Below are 17876 nucleotides of genomic sequence, written 5' to 3'. Positions count from 1 at the left end.
CTAGTTAATAAACCATGTCATATCATCGTCTATTTCTTACTCCAGCCCCGTCTTTTTCGTCATCAGATAGAGTACAAGGATGTATTACAAGATTTTCCTTCACTAATCTAATATCGATATCAAGAAATCGACACGAGCCGCGATGAATTGCAGCTGAATTAGAAGGCGGAGGAGTAGACATCCGATACCTGGTTATCTAGTTAGTTAAACCTACCAGCTTGTCACATTATTGTTTTGTTTTACCCCAACCCCACCTTTTTTATGTTTAAGTACGCCATTAGGCAAAGGGCAAGAAAATATAAGAGGAGCTACACGAGTTCTAATCCAAGATTTATATCAAGGAAGCAACCTGGCCTGTAAGGACTACACCTGTTATAACACGGAGTTACTGCTGGACTCGTTTGTTATCGTAAATGTCCAGTCTTTGGCCTGACACTTCTCGTAAAACTTGTGGATGTGTAGGATGAGAAAAATCGCAGACCCTGTCACCTTCTGTTACCAGGCAACGAAATACAAAACTGTCATCACAGTTCGGCCTTTTTACAACATGCAGGACCATACAGAGAGGTTGTGTTGTGATAGTAACTAAGCGCTTTGGTATTTGGTAGTGAGTTGTCTTTATATCGTCCTGAGTGCTGTGACGTACAGGTTATTGTTTGTGAAGTAAGATCGCATGGTCTACTGCAAGAACAAACTACCCTCGTGTGCTGAAGCGATCGGGGCTGATAAGAAGAACGTTATGCTACATGAAGACATACAGACAGATACGTGCGTACCACAAAATTGACCAAAAAGACAATAGATGAATCAACTTATACTACTTCTGCTAAGGTCAAACATTCTTTGATATACTAGTATTTACCTATTACACTAAGGGTTATTACCTTATAGAAGGAAAGTGAATTTATCTATAGCATCAAATGTAACAAATTCCGCTGAGCAAGCAGAGAGAATGTTGAACAGCTTTATGCGTTATCATGATCATATACTGGGCAATCCATAATAAAATGTTGTTCGTCTTCAATCTTATTAGAACAGAATGGACGACATAGCAGGTATTTGAATTGCACGAGGTGTATTTGAGTGGCAGGTAGAGCCAGCGACTGTTGGACCAGTGCGCGACAACTAAAGGTTAACCAAACAGTACTGTTTAGGTTTACCTTTCATCGGGTGCTCGGTCGGCTGGCGCGCGGTACGGCGGGGATGTCAGGTTATTTGTTCGTGATTGATGAGGCAGGTGACACGCTGTCCAGGACGCGTGCCTGGGCGGAGGCTGATAGGCATCTTAAGGAAGCCTGGCGTGTCCTACAAGACATGCAACATCTGGAGAGGACAGAAGTGGCTAGCCTTTACCAGGCTTCGGGAGGCGGCTGGAAAGAATAGAAATTATGGTCAAATAGAGAGATAACATGCCGAGGGAGTTGGTCCGCTAGAGATTACATTTTGCCGCAACTGAGTCTCTATTCGGCCAATTGCTACTCTTTCCAACCGCCACCCGAACGAAGCCTGGTTGAGTCCAAGAAGTGGCTAGGGAGGGCCTTGCCTGGGGGCCAGAAGCTGGCGTTTTAGATTGTGATAGATATTTTGGGGGAGGAGAAACCCTAATGTCCGCTACCAAAAGTATCCGCCCAAATCCTTTATCTATTGAGAGAGAAGATAATTAGAGTCAGGGTGCCAAGTCGGGGTTAGCCCTCTACCTCTACTAGGGCCTGGCGGGGCATATGGCTTCCGTGGCCGAAGGAGATCATCACTAACTCGCGATAGTAAAGCATAGCATGTGATACAGTGTATTACGCTCAAACTTTCAAATGTTCAGATGTGCAAAGATCGGGCATGACGTAATAATGCGAAGGTCGCGTCCAGAGAAGTCATCCGATGATGACGTACGTGTGTACGTTACTTCCGGCACGTAACGTGCGGTCAAAGTTCATTACCTGAGCAAATTACCTGACGAGGGAAAGTTCGTGCAGCACTCAGTACAGTTTATAATACTGAGCTGCAGAGAACCCTGCCAAATTTGACTATCAACTTGCTGGGTATAGCTAAGATTCAAGTTTTAATATTCAAAACTATGTCTTGGCCGCACCTCTCGAAAAACATTATGCAGTTGTTTCTTCTGCAAACTGCCGTCATTGATGACTAGCCTTGTTAAAAAATCGACCCAGTTGCTTAATTTAGATGTAGCTTTGACCTTTGTGTGCATATATCGTATGATTATAATCCAGAATAAGAAATGAAATATCTTTATTGTACATTCATGCCACAGCGGGCTAGGTACAGGTCAAGACTAACAGACACATAAGAGACGTATGTAGAAAAGAACGGTACCACTTTCACCACTGGGGACCATGCGCCAAGCAACTGGCCCTCCCTAGCCTGGAATCCAGACCCTGTCTAGCAAGGGCACCTCTGTGTTGCATACATCGTCTACAGGATTACGGCATTTTTAGCGCACTCGTGGATGAGCCGTATAGTTTTTTTCCGACTTTCACCCAACAACAAGGCTCATACGAACCACTCACTGAAGGTCCTGAGACAACACGTTGCACAAATGCATCACGAAGAGCTTGACTGTGGTTTGCAAATCTTTTCAAAGGACGTATGTGACTGTGGCTAAAGGGTTGCTAGCAGAACGAATTCATACTATTTTGTAGACTGGCCTACAGCATTTGGTTAACAACCTGCTGAAGCTTAATATGCAGCATATTGTCACCCGTTACCATTACATGCAATCATCGGTAGGTGGTAATAAAACATTCCTGCTTGCATTAGCGTAATTGCAATGACAACACAACGTCGCTAGATGTCCTCCCTGGTGACTAACCTTACACTTGATCAGAACACTATCGAGGAACTTTCGCCCCCTGCCGCTTTTCATGAGAAGTGCAAGCATCCTTGCTAATATTAAAACGTTGGGAGGTGTCTTCGAACTAGGAGTCTCAACCAGTGACCACTATATCTGGCTATTGCACACTGATGGGGAAAGTCTGAGGATAAAATTAAAATAGAAAACATATACTAGATACGCCAAAAACAGTTACTAGTTCTCAAGCTACTGGATATGATTTTGGAAACGGTCAGACTTTTCAGGTGGCATCCACTACCTTTCGTCAGTGACACTGGAGACCTGTCAGAAATGCAGGTTTATAAGTACGAAGTATGGATTGATATGCAAATAATTGAAGACAAATTTTAGACAAGACAGGGATGATGTAAAATAGAAAACATATACTAGATAATCTCCATGTCCGTCTAAAAGAAAAACATTTGTTTTCATCAGTTTTACAGATGAAACATCACAAGCGTTAATTTTGTGGTCTCGACAGAAACCTAAAATTCTCGTGGCAATATTTTAGTTTATTTGGGTTTATTAAGATGCCCCTTAGCCCCATATTGGGCTAATCTTCCAGGGCTCATTAGACAAGACAATGCAATACATAAAACAGGTATACACAAAAGCACAGATTACATACAATTACAAATTAAGAATTGAGGTCACGAATTGAGGTCATAGGTCAAATAACTAATTATGACTAAAATCAATAAACTATCAATAAACAATAAAAATTACGAATTACTAATTTGCTACTACAATATAAACAATTACTATCAGGTTTAAACCATTAAGTTCCGTAAAATTGATATATCATTTTCTTAAACTGCCCCACATCAGATACAGTCTTAAGTTCACTTGGCAATATCGTTCAATGATGCAAAATCCCACCTACCCATGCCCGTACTGGATAACGTTAAAACCACAGCTACATAAACATGTCATAACGGAGTCCATGGACAATTTCCAAAACCACAACCTGCTTGGCAAAATCCCTACACCCACGACAGAGAGGTCGAAAGATCAGCCGTCCATGTTCAACAGTTCGGGCTGGAAATACTGGGTGCATGTGCACCTTAGTGCACCCAAATTTGGAGCTGTGCACCCAATGTTTTTTGTGGGTGCACCAGTGCACCCAAATATTATCATAGGTTTAGGTATGTAAAGGTGTTGAATGTATAGTAGTATACAATATATATCCTGTACATCTACGTGTCTCAAAAATAATAAAATCATTGCTATAGTACTTTTCTTTATAAATGAACCATAATTAGTTTTTGCTGATATTCCATTTATTTTATCTTATATGGTGCGCCTAAAATATTTTTGTGCACCCAATTTTGTAGGTTGGGTTCACCAGTGCACCTATTCCTAAAATGGATTTCGAGCCCTGACAGTTCTTACGTAACCCCGTCAAGGAACCTGTTCTCGCAGTGGGTTCTGGCAGAGAAAGAATAAACTATCAAGACTCCTATCTTAAACAGTGTATCATACGCCCTCACAGTACTGGCATTGCAATGGGTCGATATGACCTAGTTTTGGAGGAATTCTAAACACTAGTGTGTATCGCCACGAGGCTTGGCAAGAACAGCTACTCCGAGATCTGACCTGGTATGCCCTGTTGGCTGGATCGGGCACCTTCTGGTGCCTTTAACTCAAAACAGTATTACATGGTGTAGTCTGTGTAGTTAGCATATTAACGGTTATAACAACCTCGGCACTGTGTGCCAACGGTAGCCTAATTTTGGATAACTTGAGTACGTGTACAATTGTCCAAATGCTCTGAGGAGCTTCACTTGCTTGTGTCCTCACTTCGAACTTTCTCGGCCAAGATACGTTTTGCCACCACTTCGAAAGCAAGTCGTCCTTTCTTCCTCCATACACCATCCCTGGGGAGGAAGTTCCACGCTGAAAGCTTCTTTTCTAGCACTACAAGACTAGTTACCATGGAGACAGACGTCTAGTTCAGGTCATTGGCCTTATTGGAGAAGAAGAGGAGAAAGAAGAAACAGAGCAAAAACAGTATGTTTCCCTTCTGCGAGGGTAAACATAATAATGTTAGAACAACTGGACGATTTTGAATGTAGGGCTGTACATGCAGCTTTCCTCTCTAGGGCCAATATTTACACCTTGAACGAAAAAATGGGACAAGAGCTGGACATTTTCAACCACGCAGCCGATGACATTGTCACTTGTTGGGCACACTAATTGACTATTTCACTAACAGACGTGACAACTAATTAAGATCAGATTTCTGACCAGGTACGTTTCTGTACGGTCATCTAACATTTTTTTCTATCATGTGCTAAAGTAAACAATAGCCTGAATTGTAACACTCCTGACTAATCATTGGTTTACAGCAAAGTTGCAATGTTCTAGCTACAAGTTCTAGTGGTGGAAAGTGGTGTTCTAGCTACAAGTTCTAGTGGTGGAAAGAAGATGCCGGTGTACTCTTGTTTTGAATGTAGAACATATGTAGAAAGAAGAAAAAGGACGAAGAAAACGTAACTTTCTTAATTAAAATAAAGGTTTTCTGCCGATCATTTTTACTCAATACTAAACAAAAGACTGTCAACAGAAAATGCTGGGTATTTTCAAACACGCTACTGATGACATTGTCACTTGTTGGGCACACTAATTGGCTTGATAACTAAGATCAGATTTCTACCGAGGCACGTGTCTATAGGGTCATCCTAACATCCGCAGAAAGAGGAAAGAAGACGAACAAAATTAATATAACTTTCTTAGAATAAAATTCTTTTCTGCCAAAACCTTGACCTTGACATTAAAAAGAAGAAATGATGCCCCTAAATTTGAAAAAAAAATTAATTAAAAACAGCTGGAACGTTCTTCCCTCTTGGATCTTGAAGTCACTGCTTCAGATGTTAGGCGAAGTCATGCAAATCAAGATTCAATGATATGTCATTGATAGACATACTAGATATACTGATAGATATACTATTGGTTGACAGCTTTTCGCACCCAGGAGGCTGAATTGCAAGATGGTATGGCCTTAATCTCCAAGCAGATCCTAGGGTGGCAAAAGACAGCATCAAATTAGCCAGTCAGTATCCCTTGGGTGGCGTATTAGACCCTCTGGTCAATGGTTACTGCCTGGCCAATCTGATACTGTCTTATGCCACCCTAGGATCTGCTTGACGATTATGGCCACCTGTAAGTACAGGGCAGCTGGCTAGTGTCTATCACTGCTCCTGACGTCAGGGACAGCGCTGTTTGCGCCCCAGTTTACACACATCTTTCGCTCCCCTGGCGGAGAATTGAAATTAGAACGTCTCTGCATCTATGTTGCTATCATTGGAGGTAAGCATGAGTGTTGACTGGACCATGGTAACATCCAGAGGACATGTATACAACGGACCACCGTGTTAGACTTTTTGTTAGGTGGTAAACTATTCCTCTATAGAAATGATAAAACTTGACCTGATTATTTAGCACATTAATTTAGTTAGTATTTGTAAAAGAGGGCAAAACACGAATTAAGAAAATGGTGCTAATGCGTTGTTTGTCCTTTTAACCCAATAAATTGTCACATATTAGTGACATTTTAACCCAATAGATTATCATATTAGTGAGCTAGGGGGTGTTAACTCATTTTTCACTATTGCTAGGTGGAATACTATTCTTTTATAGGTATAATAAATCTTGTAAGGCCTAAGAAAAAAGTTCTGTTTTCGGTTTCCCGACCGACCCTAGCAAAACCCACCGACCCTAGCCTTTTGTGATGGACTGTTGGTAAGGTTGTAAAATTTTCGATCTGATATCTGAATTTCAAGTCCTCTGAATTCTAAAACGCCATTTAACGTGTACGCAAATGTCCTAGCAACATAAAGAACGAATAGATGGAGAAATCGCACATGCTGCAGCTAATGGTGAAGACATTTAAACATAACAGTGATTACATTTATTAATTCTAGTGGTGAGCCCTTAGGCTCTTTGCAATACGCCTAAAGGCAACACCCATTTACCATTGAAGGTCAACGTCCTACAGGTAGGTACAACATTCAAACAGCGGAAGGAAGGAAAATGGACAGCTTTGCCATTAGGTCATTCAAATGAGGTGGTCCACTTTAAGACTTGTAGTCCCAACATCTTTTGTTGTGACCTGTACTAAACCCAGCGGGTATGTGTGTACAATAAAGGTCGTCCTTCCTTCATAAAGGCCAAAAGGTATAGACCAGCGCGTCATCGTTTCTTTCAGGCATAGAAACAAATACAATCCTTCGGGATGACAGAATGTCGACGCCTTCAACCAAGTTCACTGTTACCCAAGGAAGTCGTTTTAGTGGTAAATGTATAGTGACTTAACAAGTGTTTCTTTGTGACATCAAAATGCCAAAAATAGTTAGTTAAGAGGGGACTGTCACCTGTTTGAAATTCAGACTAGCTTTAAAAGTCATAGAGAATATTCCTTTGGGGTCCTTTTACTGGTAATTGTATAGCGACTTAACAAGTGGTTCTTCGTGACAACAAAAATGTCACAAATACTGAAAGTGTGGATTGTCACCTGTTTGAAATTCAGACTATGTTTAAAAGACCTAGACTAAATTCTTTTGGGTGGAAGTCGTTTTAGTGGTAATTGTGTAGTGACTTAACAAGTCTTTTTTTCATGACGTCAAAATGTCAAAAATAGTCACTGAAAGTGTGGATTGTCAACTGTTTGAAATTCAGACAAAGTTTAAAAGTCCTAGACCACATTCCTTTGGGGTAATTGTAAAGTGAGTTAACAAGTGTTTCGTCATGACGTCAATAATGTCAAAAATAGTCACTGAAAGTATGGATTGTCACCTGTTTGCAATTCACAATAGGTTTAAAAGTCCTTTTGGGTTGACATCAGGTCCTACCTTAAAGGAATGTCGATTCACAACGAAACAATTTTGCGCCCACTTCACTATGACATTTATAGGTGGTACAGGTGTTGATATATCTGAAGGCTGTACAAACACAACCTCCCTCAAAAATCACCACTAAGGACGTAACGAAAAATACCGAATCCGAGACAAGAATGTCACAAAACCGCAAAACTCTTAACCTGGAATGGCGAAGGGTTATCCATTGAGTCAAGTGACGGATTTGACGTCATCAGAATGTAGCAAACACGATTGAAAAGAACAACAGTGTGGCAAAGTAAAGTGGCGAAACCTACTTTGTCGACAGCAGAATTCTAACCGCATTCTTTCAGAACAATAGCCAGCCAAGCAACATGCAAGGTAGAGCTGACTAGAAGAGGTCAACATGAGCAAAAAAAGCTAACATATGGAAAAAGGTTATCCAGAAAAAAAAATTCCGTGTCACAACAAGACTTCTTGTACCGAAATTATTTCACCAACATAAAAACCTTTAAAACCATTGACGGGTAAACGCTAAAAGTCGATGCTAAGAATGCAAGGGGAAGTAATTAACGACAACTACCGTAAGTAGAGTAGAAAAATGTCAACTAGCCCAATTCAAGAGCAGAACAAAAGATGACGTACGGAAAGAAGCATGCTGAACGTCTTGTTAAGTATCTAAAGATCCTGGAGGCCTCTATTTTAGGTCAGTGGAGTAATGCCTAGATCAAACAACATTCCTCGGTGATTCGTGAGATGCAGGTTTAATTTCAACGTGATGTTTTCCCACGAAAGCCGGCTCTAAATCGTGAAAGTCTAGTAGGCGCGTTTTGGATGTTAAATTGTAAAATAAGAAGTTAAAATAAGACGTTAGCTACAAACAACTGATGGACTCTACACGGCCTAATATATGATTCCCCATGAGCTGAGCTAGGCATCTCATTCTGGCATGTCAGTAGAGATCTCCCCTGATCTCAGCCACCTTAGTATTACCTGTCAGTGGCAAATGGATGATGGAAGCTACACGGCTTAATATATTGTTCCCCATGTGTGGAGTCAGTGCGAGGCATCTCACAGTTTGGCATGTCACTAGGACAATAGAGATCTCCACTGATCTCAGCCACCTTAGTATTATAAGTCAGTGGCAAACAGAGGATGACATCTACACGGCCTAATATATGATTCCCCATGTGTTGAGCAGTGCGAGGCATCTCATTCTGGCATGACGCCGCATGTCACTAGGAAAATAGATATCTCCCATGATCTCAGCCACCTTAGTATAATATATAGTATTATAAGTCAGTGGTAAACAGATGATGGACTCTACACGGCCTAATATATGATTCCCCATGTGCGGAGTGCGAGGCATCTCATTCTGGCCCGTCAGAATGAGTAGAGATCTCCCATGATCCCAGCCACCTTAGTATTATAAGTCAGTGGCAAACAGATGATGGGGTCTACACGGCCTAATATATGATTCCCCGTGGAGTCAGTGCAAGGCATCTCATTCTGGCATGTCACTTGGAAATTAGAGATCTCCACTGATCTCAGCCACATTAGTATCATAAGTCAGTGGCAAACAGATGATGGCATCTATACGGCCTAATATATGATTCCCCATGTGTGGAGTCAGTGCAAGGCATCTCATTCTGGCATGACGCCGCATGTCAGTAGGAAAATAGAGATCTCCCCTGATCTCAGCCCGGAAGAGGTGACGTCTACATCGATCATTCCATTGTTCATCACGCGAGGGCCTAGATTTTCCCCTGCCTGTCTGTTCAGGCCTAGGAAAAAATTTTGTGTTTCCTGTTTCCCGACCGACCCTAGAAAAAACTGCCAAACCTATCCTTACCTTTTTTGGGTTGACCCCTGCATGGGACATAAATTTTTCGAGCTGATTGACCATTCCTAGCTCGATGATCTGACACCTGAGTGAAGAAATGTTGCACAATCGGTTTCTCAACATTGACATCAACACCTTTGTGTCCTCATGCAAGATTTACTTTGTTAAACTGCATTGTATGAGTTGGTTCACTGGAGATTGCCAAAGTCTAATAAAAAGAAAGAAAGATTGAAAGAAAAAAAGAAAGAAAGAAAGAAAGAAAGAAAGAAAGAAAGAAAGAAAGAAAGAAAGAAAGAAAGAAAGAAAAAGAAAGAAAGAAAAAGAGAGAAAGAAAAAGAGAGAAAGAAAGAAAGAAAGATAATCCCTAGCTACCGACCATATTTTTTTCAAGACTGAAACAGCAAACACAACATATTTTTCCGTAGGCCTCATGCCATTGTTCCTCACGCAAGGCCCTCGATGTTCCCCCTGGCTGCTGAGACATTCTGGTGCCAGGACAGTTCTGGCTCTGTGCCGGAGGCTTAGGCAAATCTAAAAGCCATTCTTCTGGCAGGTATCCAGCCAGTGTTGCGTACAGCTATAAAACATGTGGAAGCGATTTCCTGTAGTCTCACAGAAGATGTATAGCCATGTGAATTGTCACCATGAGAGCAGACGACTCGTCTGCAGCTTTTGTCGTTCTCGTTCGTTTTCTATCCATGGCTACGCATCATGACCTAGCTTCTACTAGGAGACGACTGGAAGAGTAGAAATTGCCAAATAGAGAGATAACATGCCAGTTGGTCCGCTAGAGAGTACAATTTGCCGCACCCGATACCTTTATTGCACAACGATTGTATAACACACAGCGTCTATTACATAACAATGTTAGGAATTAATCTAAACTACAAGAGGATATGATGTAGTTTGGAAAGCGGAATTTCTAACACTGACTAAGGTGTAGTTTCTGTATTGTATGTACTGTCCTACATTTACCATGCAGGAATTATCAGATGTCAGTTTAGAGTTGAATTTTGTGCACGGAGACTCCTTGTACCGTTACTGAAGAGTGATGCTGGTAACGCTACTATTAAAAACGACATACATGTGCATGTTAATCATATATGTATGTTAATCATATATATAGTATTTCATATATGTCTATAATTGTTAGTTTTAATGTTGAACTTGAAACTGTTATTTTTAGGTATTTAATGTATAATGATATAGATTTTATTTAATAACTTCATAATCAAATTTAATAACTTAATAATCAAATTGTACAGCAAGACACAATTTAGCCAACGGCCACAAGTTCTTGCTTTTTTTCCCACAAATAAACCGTTTGATTGATTGATTGATTGATTAATGTGTTACGCAAGTTACAATATTTGGGACATTCAATAATATTCCGTTCTGGACAAAATGGCTGACCTCTTTTTTTATCAACAGACATTTTCAGAAATAGTCCTCTTTCTACAGAATTTGGAACATCCAGCCCTTTGCCTTATGCTTTCTCTGCACATTTTCTTTATTTGATGGTCAATTTTTCCTTCCTGCCAACAAACGTCCAAAAATTAACCGTATAGAAATTTGACATTTTCGAACACTCCAGATCCTGCCAGAGGCTTGCTGCACGCGATTGCGACGACCTTTGCCTTACTTTCAGTGCACATCCTTACCCACGCGCGTAAAGCAGCCGATGTCTGCCTTACAATAAAGGTACTTCCGTTAAGTATTCTCCAGAGACAGTAGAGGACAATAGAACGTGGCTATATGTGTCTCCATTATGACTGAGTGAGGTGCTCAATCCATCGTTCACTGTGTCCTGTGGGACATTATATAGATACATACTTTTTAGATACATAGATAATAAATAGATAAAGGCCTCGAGGCCTACATCCTGACTGTCGGAGAAAACTCGCTATCTCAAACAGTAAGGATAACCAGATCATAATGCAATAAATGTTTGTTATCGTTCTTTTTATCACATTTGGTAATCAAAGAATACATCCAGAGTATGGCACAAAAAAGATAACCAACGGACATATGTGCAACTACAAACCAGATACATAATAAGGTCCAGGAAACAATAAAGATTGATTGAGTAGATACAGTCATTTATCTGATTCTGACGCCACTTAACCACACTTGCCAACAATAAGAATAGGTAAAATAAAACAGATGTTTGAATTTGTGTAGTACGAGCTTTGGTAATCACGACGTGAAAAAGCAACGTTAGAAGTTCAAATGTCCGTTAAAAGGCATGTTATTAATAGTTTGTCCCTTGTCATATTCTTTCATATTTGATAATAGCTAACACGTGCAGCCCAGCAAATACAAAATTTACCAACCAATCTATAGGAAAGAACCTCCTTTGTGTGACAATTTGTCATCCTACTAGCCAACTGTCATGACTGTGGGGCATCCGCCTTTCTTGGAATCACAATCTATAGATGAGAACCACGTTTTGCCCCATCGAGCCAAAGGGGCATCATCCAAATCTCCAAGCAGATCTTTCGGTGGCTGCAAAAGAGAGTATTAAATTGGTCAGGCAGTACCCATTAGCCAGACAGTTACCATTGTCTGTGCAGCCACCAAAAGATCTGCTTGGAAATTAGCTGTTCCAGGAGTCGTGTTTGGCCTACCTAGAAACGGTTCTGCTTCGTTCATTGTTTGTATGACTGTGTTATATAGAGTACATGGTTATTACCTCCCAATGATGTATACTCTGTTTAATTTGATATCTATATTATAACAATGTCAATGGAAGGCATTACACGATAGTATCACATCGAGAAATTAACAGATCTACAGATAAAAGATCAAAATCGTTTTCCTAGAAAGCAGGATGTGAAAGGTCGCAATGACAAGATTCTTAACAACCATTGGTCTGAAAGAAAATTATGCAACCTTGGCCAACTCTTGAACACTCTTGGCATGCCACTGCAGATAGCAGGATAGACACAGAACGAGGGGATTTTTTTCTTCAGCATAGCATATACATTTTTAAAGTTAAATCACACTTAACTGCTTACTATACAAACATTGTTTCGCACACACCACAGCAGGAATAGCTACTGTATGCTAAGTGAGGTTCCCAATAAACTCAAAAGCATGGCATGGGGGGGGGGGCGCTTTCTGAGATTCATGCTTCCTACGTTGGCATTGCTTCATCGATATATTATGGTGTTACTGATTTTTTTTTAGTTTAGTTCCTACGTTGATATTTCTTTATTGATTATTGACATATAGTGGTTGGCGTTGCTTTATAATATATTCTTAAAGAACCCACATGATAGATAGAAGAATTGGCTAAATTCCCTTCCACTTCCTCAAAAGTCAACCCTAGGAAAACTAGTACTACGTATGTTGTACAAGGTAGTATAATGTCAGACGTAGTCCTTCCTTTCACTGTAGTTTCTTTTTCCATACATCCTGTTTGTACCTGCAATTAGCCCTCGGACATGTATATAGTTTTTTTTTATTACGTAGTTGCAATAATAAACTTAACCTCTTAAAAATTATTTGTAACCTCCATGTATTACACAATTGTCCCGTGTTGCCCATACGTGCCTGTACCTAAAGATGCACATCAGACCTTCATTGTCAATGCTGTCACAAATTACGATGAGTCTATCCAAGGAGGTTAGACTGTCCAATCTATGGCTACGAGACTTAACCTACGTCATCACACTGTGATTCTGAGCTCCGAAACGTACAGGTTCGATCGAACGTTCTAAAGATGACGTCAGTTAGGGAGGTCATGATGACCGACTTGTTGTGGAATTCCAGAGATTGGAGACAATACACCAAGAACACCAATGTAAGAAATATCTAGTTCATAACATGGTTATGAACCATACATATTCTGGGTTCAATAAAGTACAGTACATGTGGATGAAAATAATGTTCTTCCAGCAACAGAACAAGATTCACAGATCATTTACATTCCTATGTTTTAGTCGGGTTAAAGATGTCTTCTACAATTTTATGATATCAAAACTCGTCTGCGAAGATGTTCAAGCAAATGAAGGACGCCGAAAAAAATGGCAACACTATCGCCCCGTTATCTTGTTGTAGCATTTACGGTGTCAAACAGCACTGAGAAGTATGGAATCGTGACGCAAAGTCAGCAACATTGAGACAAAAATTGGTAACATTTTCTCCCAGTTGTCCTTGTCTTATCACTTAGAGGGTCAGAGAGACCTGGAAAGTATGAAATCATGACGTAAACATGTCATCATTGAGAAAAAATTGGTAACAAACTTGCCCACTATCTTCCATGATTAGTTAGAGGGTCAAATAGACCTAGATTGTGCAAGGCTTATGACGGAGAGTGGATGGTCTTGACACTGTGTTGTCTTTTCGTGACGAACGCCACGGATGCTCCAACTCCAATGCCATGCACAGAGAACATCACATGTCTGAAACACGGGCTTTATAAACAACGGCAAGAGCACCAGGTGCAGAACAAAGCTTCAACACGACTCGCCGAGACAACAGACCATCAGCTTCGTTCCTGCAGAGCTACTCTCATCTCAGATTTGAACTTCAAGACAGCGTGCAGAGGCCTGGACATTGTTGCACGTTCTTGACTCCTGTCGTCAAGAATATCGGCCAAAAAGTCAGTAAAAAAGAACAGGTAAGTTGTATCCATTATCCATTGTCCATTTCCTAACATTTTTTATTACAGATTACATTTCGCAAATTTTTGATTACTGATTACATTTTTGATTACTGTGACCTGGTGAGTGTGGCATCTTTAACGTTCATTCCATTTGCGTGTGTGATGATTAGGAATTTACAAACACGTGCAAAGCAACAGTCGATGTGTATGACCTAAATTGCCGATTTACATTAATGATTTTTGATGCTGGTATATCATATCTGCAAGTTGCCGAGGTCGATTCACCAACCATGTATAACTTGACCAGAAATCTTTGTTACTCCGAACCCTCTAGCAAATGGCTATTTTATCCAATATTTAGCTTTTTTACTCGACGACAGTCTTATACCAGGGCAAAAGTACTTTGTAGATAGCAAATTTCAATGGAATCTCAACTACGTGGCATCAGCCTATAACTTAAGTGGAGAACCCACAATCGAAAGGACATCAACTGGAATGTAGTCAAAGTCGGGTTCAAACGGGCATTGAAGATACCAAGAACAAGCAGAGGGGCAAGACATGAAGATTCACTATTAGAGATTGTTTAACACATACAATTACAATATTTTGATTTGTTGACGTGAAGGTAAAATGTAATTTATACTTGATGCCATAATGGGAAAGCTTAAAAGAGTCCGCACTCGCATAGAATTATGATGATAACCTACAAGGAAAAAATCAGATACAAGTCCTTTCCACAAGGGCACTACATCGGTGACATGGCAGGGTTCGAACCCGGGACCTCCTGGTTCTTTGCCGAACACCCTTTTACTTCAATTTATGAGCTAAATTCAAACTTGTTTATAGTCTCCACTCATTGACAAGGGACATGAAGAAAATAGACACAGGACGCAGGTGGCACTACTGAAAGCCTTTCGTTTGGAAAAATAACCTAGAGACCAGGTGGTAGACACAAGTACAGTATAGTCAAACAACTGTGTGTCTTTCATTCTCTATTATACCCGCTGAATACACTAATGCAACTCTTTCATATTGTCTATCTACAAAGGGAAGTTCATGTCCTACTGTTTTCTATTGCCTTACATTGAAAACGAACAATAGCAACGTTGTTTACACGATGTATGAATTGAGGTCTGTGGAAACTCAACTAAAGCAACTCTTTCATATTGTCTATCTACAAATTAAGGTTCATTTCCTACAGTTTCCTATTCCCTTACATTGGAAACGAACAATAGCAACGTTGTTTACACGATATATGAATGGAAGTCTATGACAATTCAACTAATGCAACTCTTTTATATTGTTTATCTACAAATTAAGGATCATTTCCTATTGCCTTATTGGAAATGAACAATAGCGACGTTGTTTACATGAAATATGAATGGTTGTCTACGAAAATTCAACTAATACAAACCTTTCATATTGTCTATCTACAAAGTAAGATTCATTTCCTACTGTCTCCTATTGCCTTACAATGCAAACGAACAATTGCAACGTTGTTTATAAGATGTATGAATGGAGGTCTATGAAAACTCAATTTCAAAAAGTTGTACACAAGACAGTTTCTCAAAACCACCAACCGGAAGCGGAGGTCAAAGGCTTATGCGATTGGCTCAGAGGCATATCATTTTCTTTTGAACCTGAAGCCACATAAACAGGTGGACTATCCAGTTCTGAGTGACACAATATCTGCCGCTTTGTCAAAATTCAAACACGTGCAAAAAACACAATAGTCTCTTGTCCTCTGGCTAATCGCGTAGAAAAGATCTTTTGTAATGTGGCAGGAAGGCGCAGTTCCGCTACATCAAAAAAGTGTGTGCCTCAAGTTTGAAACTTGACAGGAAGCAAGTATTAACAACTTCTGAGGCAGCTGGTCTCAGAAAATTATATTTCTACAAATGAGCCCGCACAGGACAAGCTACAAGCACTTAATTATGACTTCCGTTTCGACAAGCTGGATAGAGATCAGAGAGTGGATCATTAGACTAAGAGTCCCCTATATAACTAAAAGATCATTTTTCAACAGCTTAAGGTTTCTACTCTCTTGTAGACAGGATAAGACAGGAAGAAGATAGATGTATGGGTTGTTCTAAAGGTCTTTTTGGCCGTTGTTCTGTCGGTTGAAAATGTAAACATTGCAGAGACTCACTCATCAATTTTACCCTGGGTTTCATCGGTCAATGTCAACGTCAAGCCAGCTGCGCTACGATTTGATTTACTGCATTAGCAGGTGCTGTCCAACTCGCTACTTTACTATAGCCTCTAGCAGACTTCAGGAGGCGGCTGGTCGTATGAAATTCAGTCTGTTATCTGCAAAAAAGACGGAACCTTTGAAATAAGGCATATATATATATATATTAGCCTCTACCAGGCTTCGGGAGGCGGCTGGGAAGAGTAGAAATCGGTCAAAATAGAGAGATAAAACATGACATGGGAGTTGGTCCGCTAGAGAGCACAGTAGTTTGCCGCACCCTGGCATGTTATCTCTCTATTTAGTCGATTTCTACTCTTTCCAGTCGCCCCCCGAAGCCTGGTAGAGGCTAAGCAAATGCACCTCTCGCAAATGGTACCAAGTGGTACCAATGTCTTCACTTCAGGGTGTTTAGGTTCACACACATTCAACTAGCCATCTACAAGTATTATTCCTATCTAGGCAGCATACTGTGTAGGGGCTAACTTTACTATGCAAGCAACAGCCTTGTGTAACGCAGCTTAAATCTCACGGTCAACATCAAAGTAGACTTTACTTCTACTATTACTGCATGAATCAACGAGCTGTAATTGGCTGGTCTTTTCTGTAGTTCTAATGCCAATTTCCGATGACGCAAAATAAGATTACCGCAGGCTACATATCATTCTAGAGTGCAGTGCAAGCAAAGTTGGAGTCACGCAAAGTTCTAGGTCAGGAAAACGTCGCATAAGATTCAATCTGTAAAAAGACGGAAGCTTTGAAATGAGGCATATGCATGCCTCTAAGGTGTTCTGTACAGTGTCTTAAAAATGCTAGCCTCTACCAGGCTTTGGGAGGCGGCTGGCAAGAGTAGAAATTGGTCAAATAGAAAGATAACATGCCAGGGGAGTTGATCCGTTAGAGAGTACAATTTGTCGCAAAATGTACCCTCTCTGGCCGGCCAACTCCCCTGGTATACTATTCCCGTTACTTTGGCCAATTTCTACTATTTTTCCAGCCATTTGCCGTGCCTTGTACAGGTTATGAAATGTCACAAGTGACACGGTTTGCAAAAGGGAAATATAGTTGACTTGGGGAGGGGGGGTAACAACTTCTATACGCGCATTTACAACAGACTCTAACCGTTAAGGCTATCTTTCTCTATAGCTGCTTGTGCAAGGTAAGGTGACACATTTCCGCGGTCAAAAGGTCTCAAGCAAAACAAAAGAAGCTAATATTACGTGTGATACAAAATGCACACGACGGAACACACGTACACTCGTGGAACACACCAGCTTCTGTATCTGTATAGCAGGTATAACCACCCTTCGGCGTAACACACCAGCTTCTGTATCTGTATAGCAGGTATAACGGCCCTTCGGCGTAACACACCAGCTTCTGTATCTGTATAGCCGGTATATCTGTATCTGTATCTGTATAGCCGGTATAACCGCCTTTCGGCGTAACACACCAGCTTCGCAGGCACGCGGCGCGGCGGCAGCTGGCTACATTACACCGAACGACTTGTTACACCTAACCCTTAAACATCTAACTCTTAACATTGTTTAAAGCTA

The 17876-nt window shown here is 40.6% G+C and overlaps 1 protein-coding gene across 2 annotated transcripts in view; it reads right to left on the bottom strand.

Annotated features, from left to right (window-relative positions):
• Positions 1-1061: 1061 nt before the first annotated feature.
• Positions 1062-17876, bottom strand: part of LOC109478107 (succinate--hydroxymethylglutarate CoA-transferase-like) — a 51387-nt gene continuing 34572 nt past the window's right edge. Inside the window, exon 10 of one of the 2 annotated variants that reach the window (XR_002140710.1) lies at positions 1062-1370. The gene's annotated coding sequence lies outside the window, so the exon portion shown is untranslated. Of the gene's footprint in view, positions 1371-16179; positions 16443-17876 lie in introns of those variants that run through there. The other variant, XR_002140709.1, reaches the window with a different exon arrangement.

The sequence above is a fragment of the Branchiostoma belcheri genome, unplaced genomic scaffold, assembly GCF_001625305.1.
Source record: "Branchiostoma belcheri isolate BF01 breed outbred unplaced genomic scaffold, Haploidv18h27 scaffold42, whole genome shotgun sequence".
In the NCBI taxonomy this organism is placed as follows: domain Eukaryota; kingdom Metazoa; phylum Chordata; class Leptocardii; order Amphioxiformes; family Branchiostomatidae; genus Branchiostoma; species Branchiostoma belcheri.
Note: the sequence above shows the minus strand (reverse complement) of the source record. Positions and strands in the feature narration are given on the sequence as shown.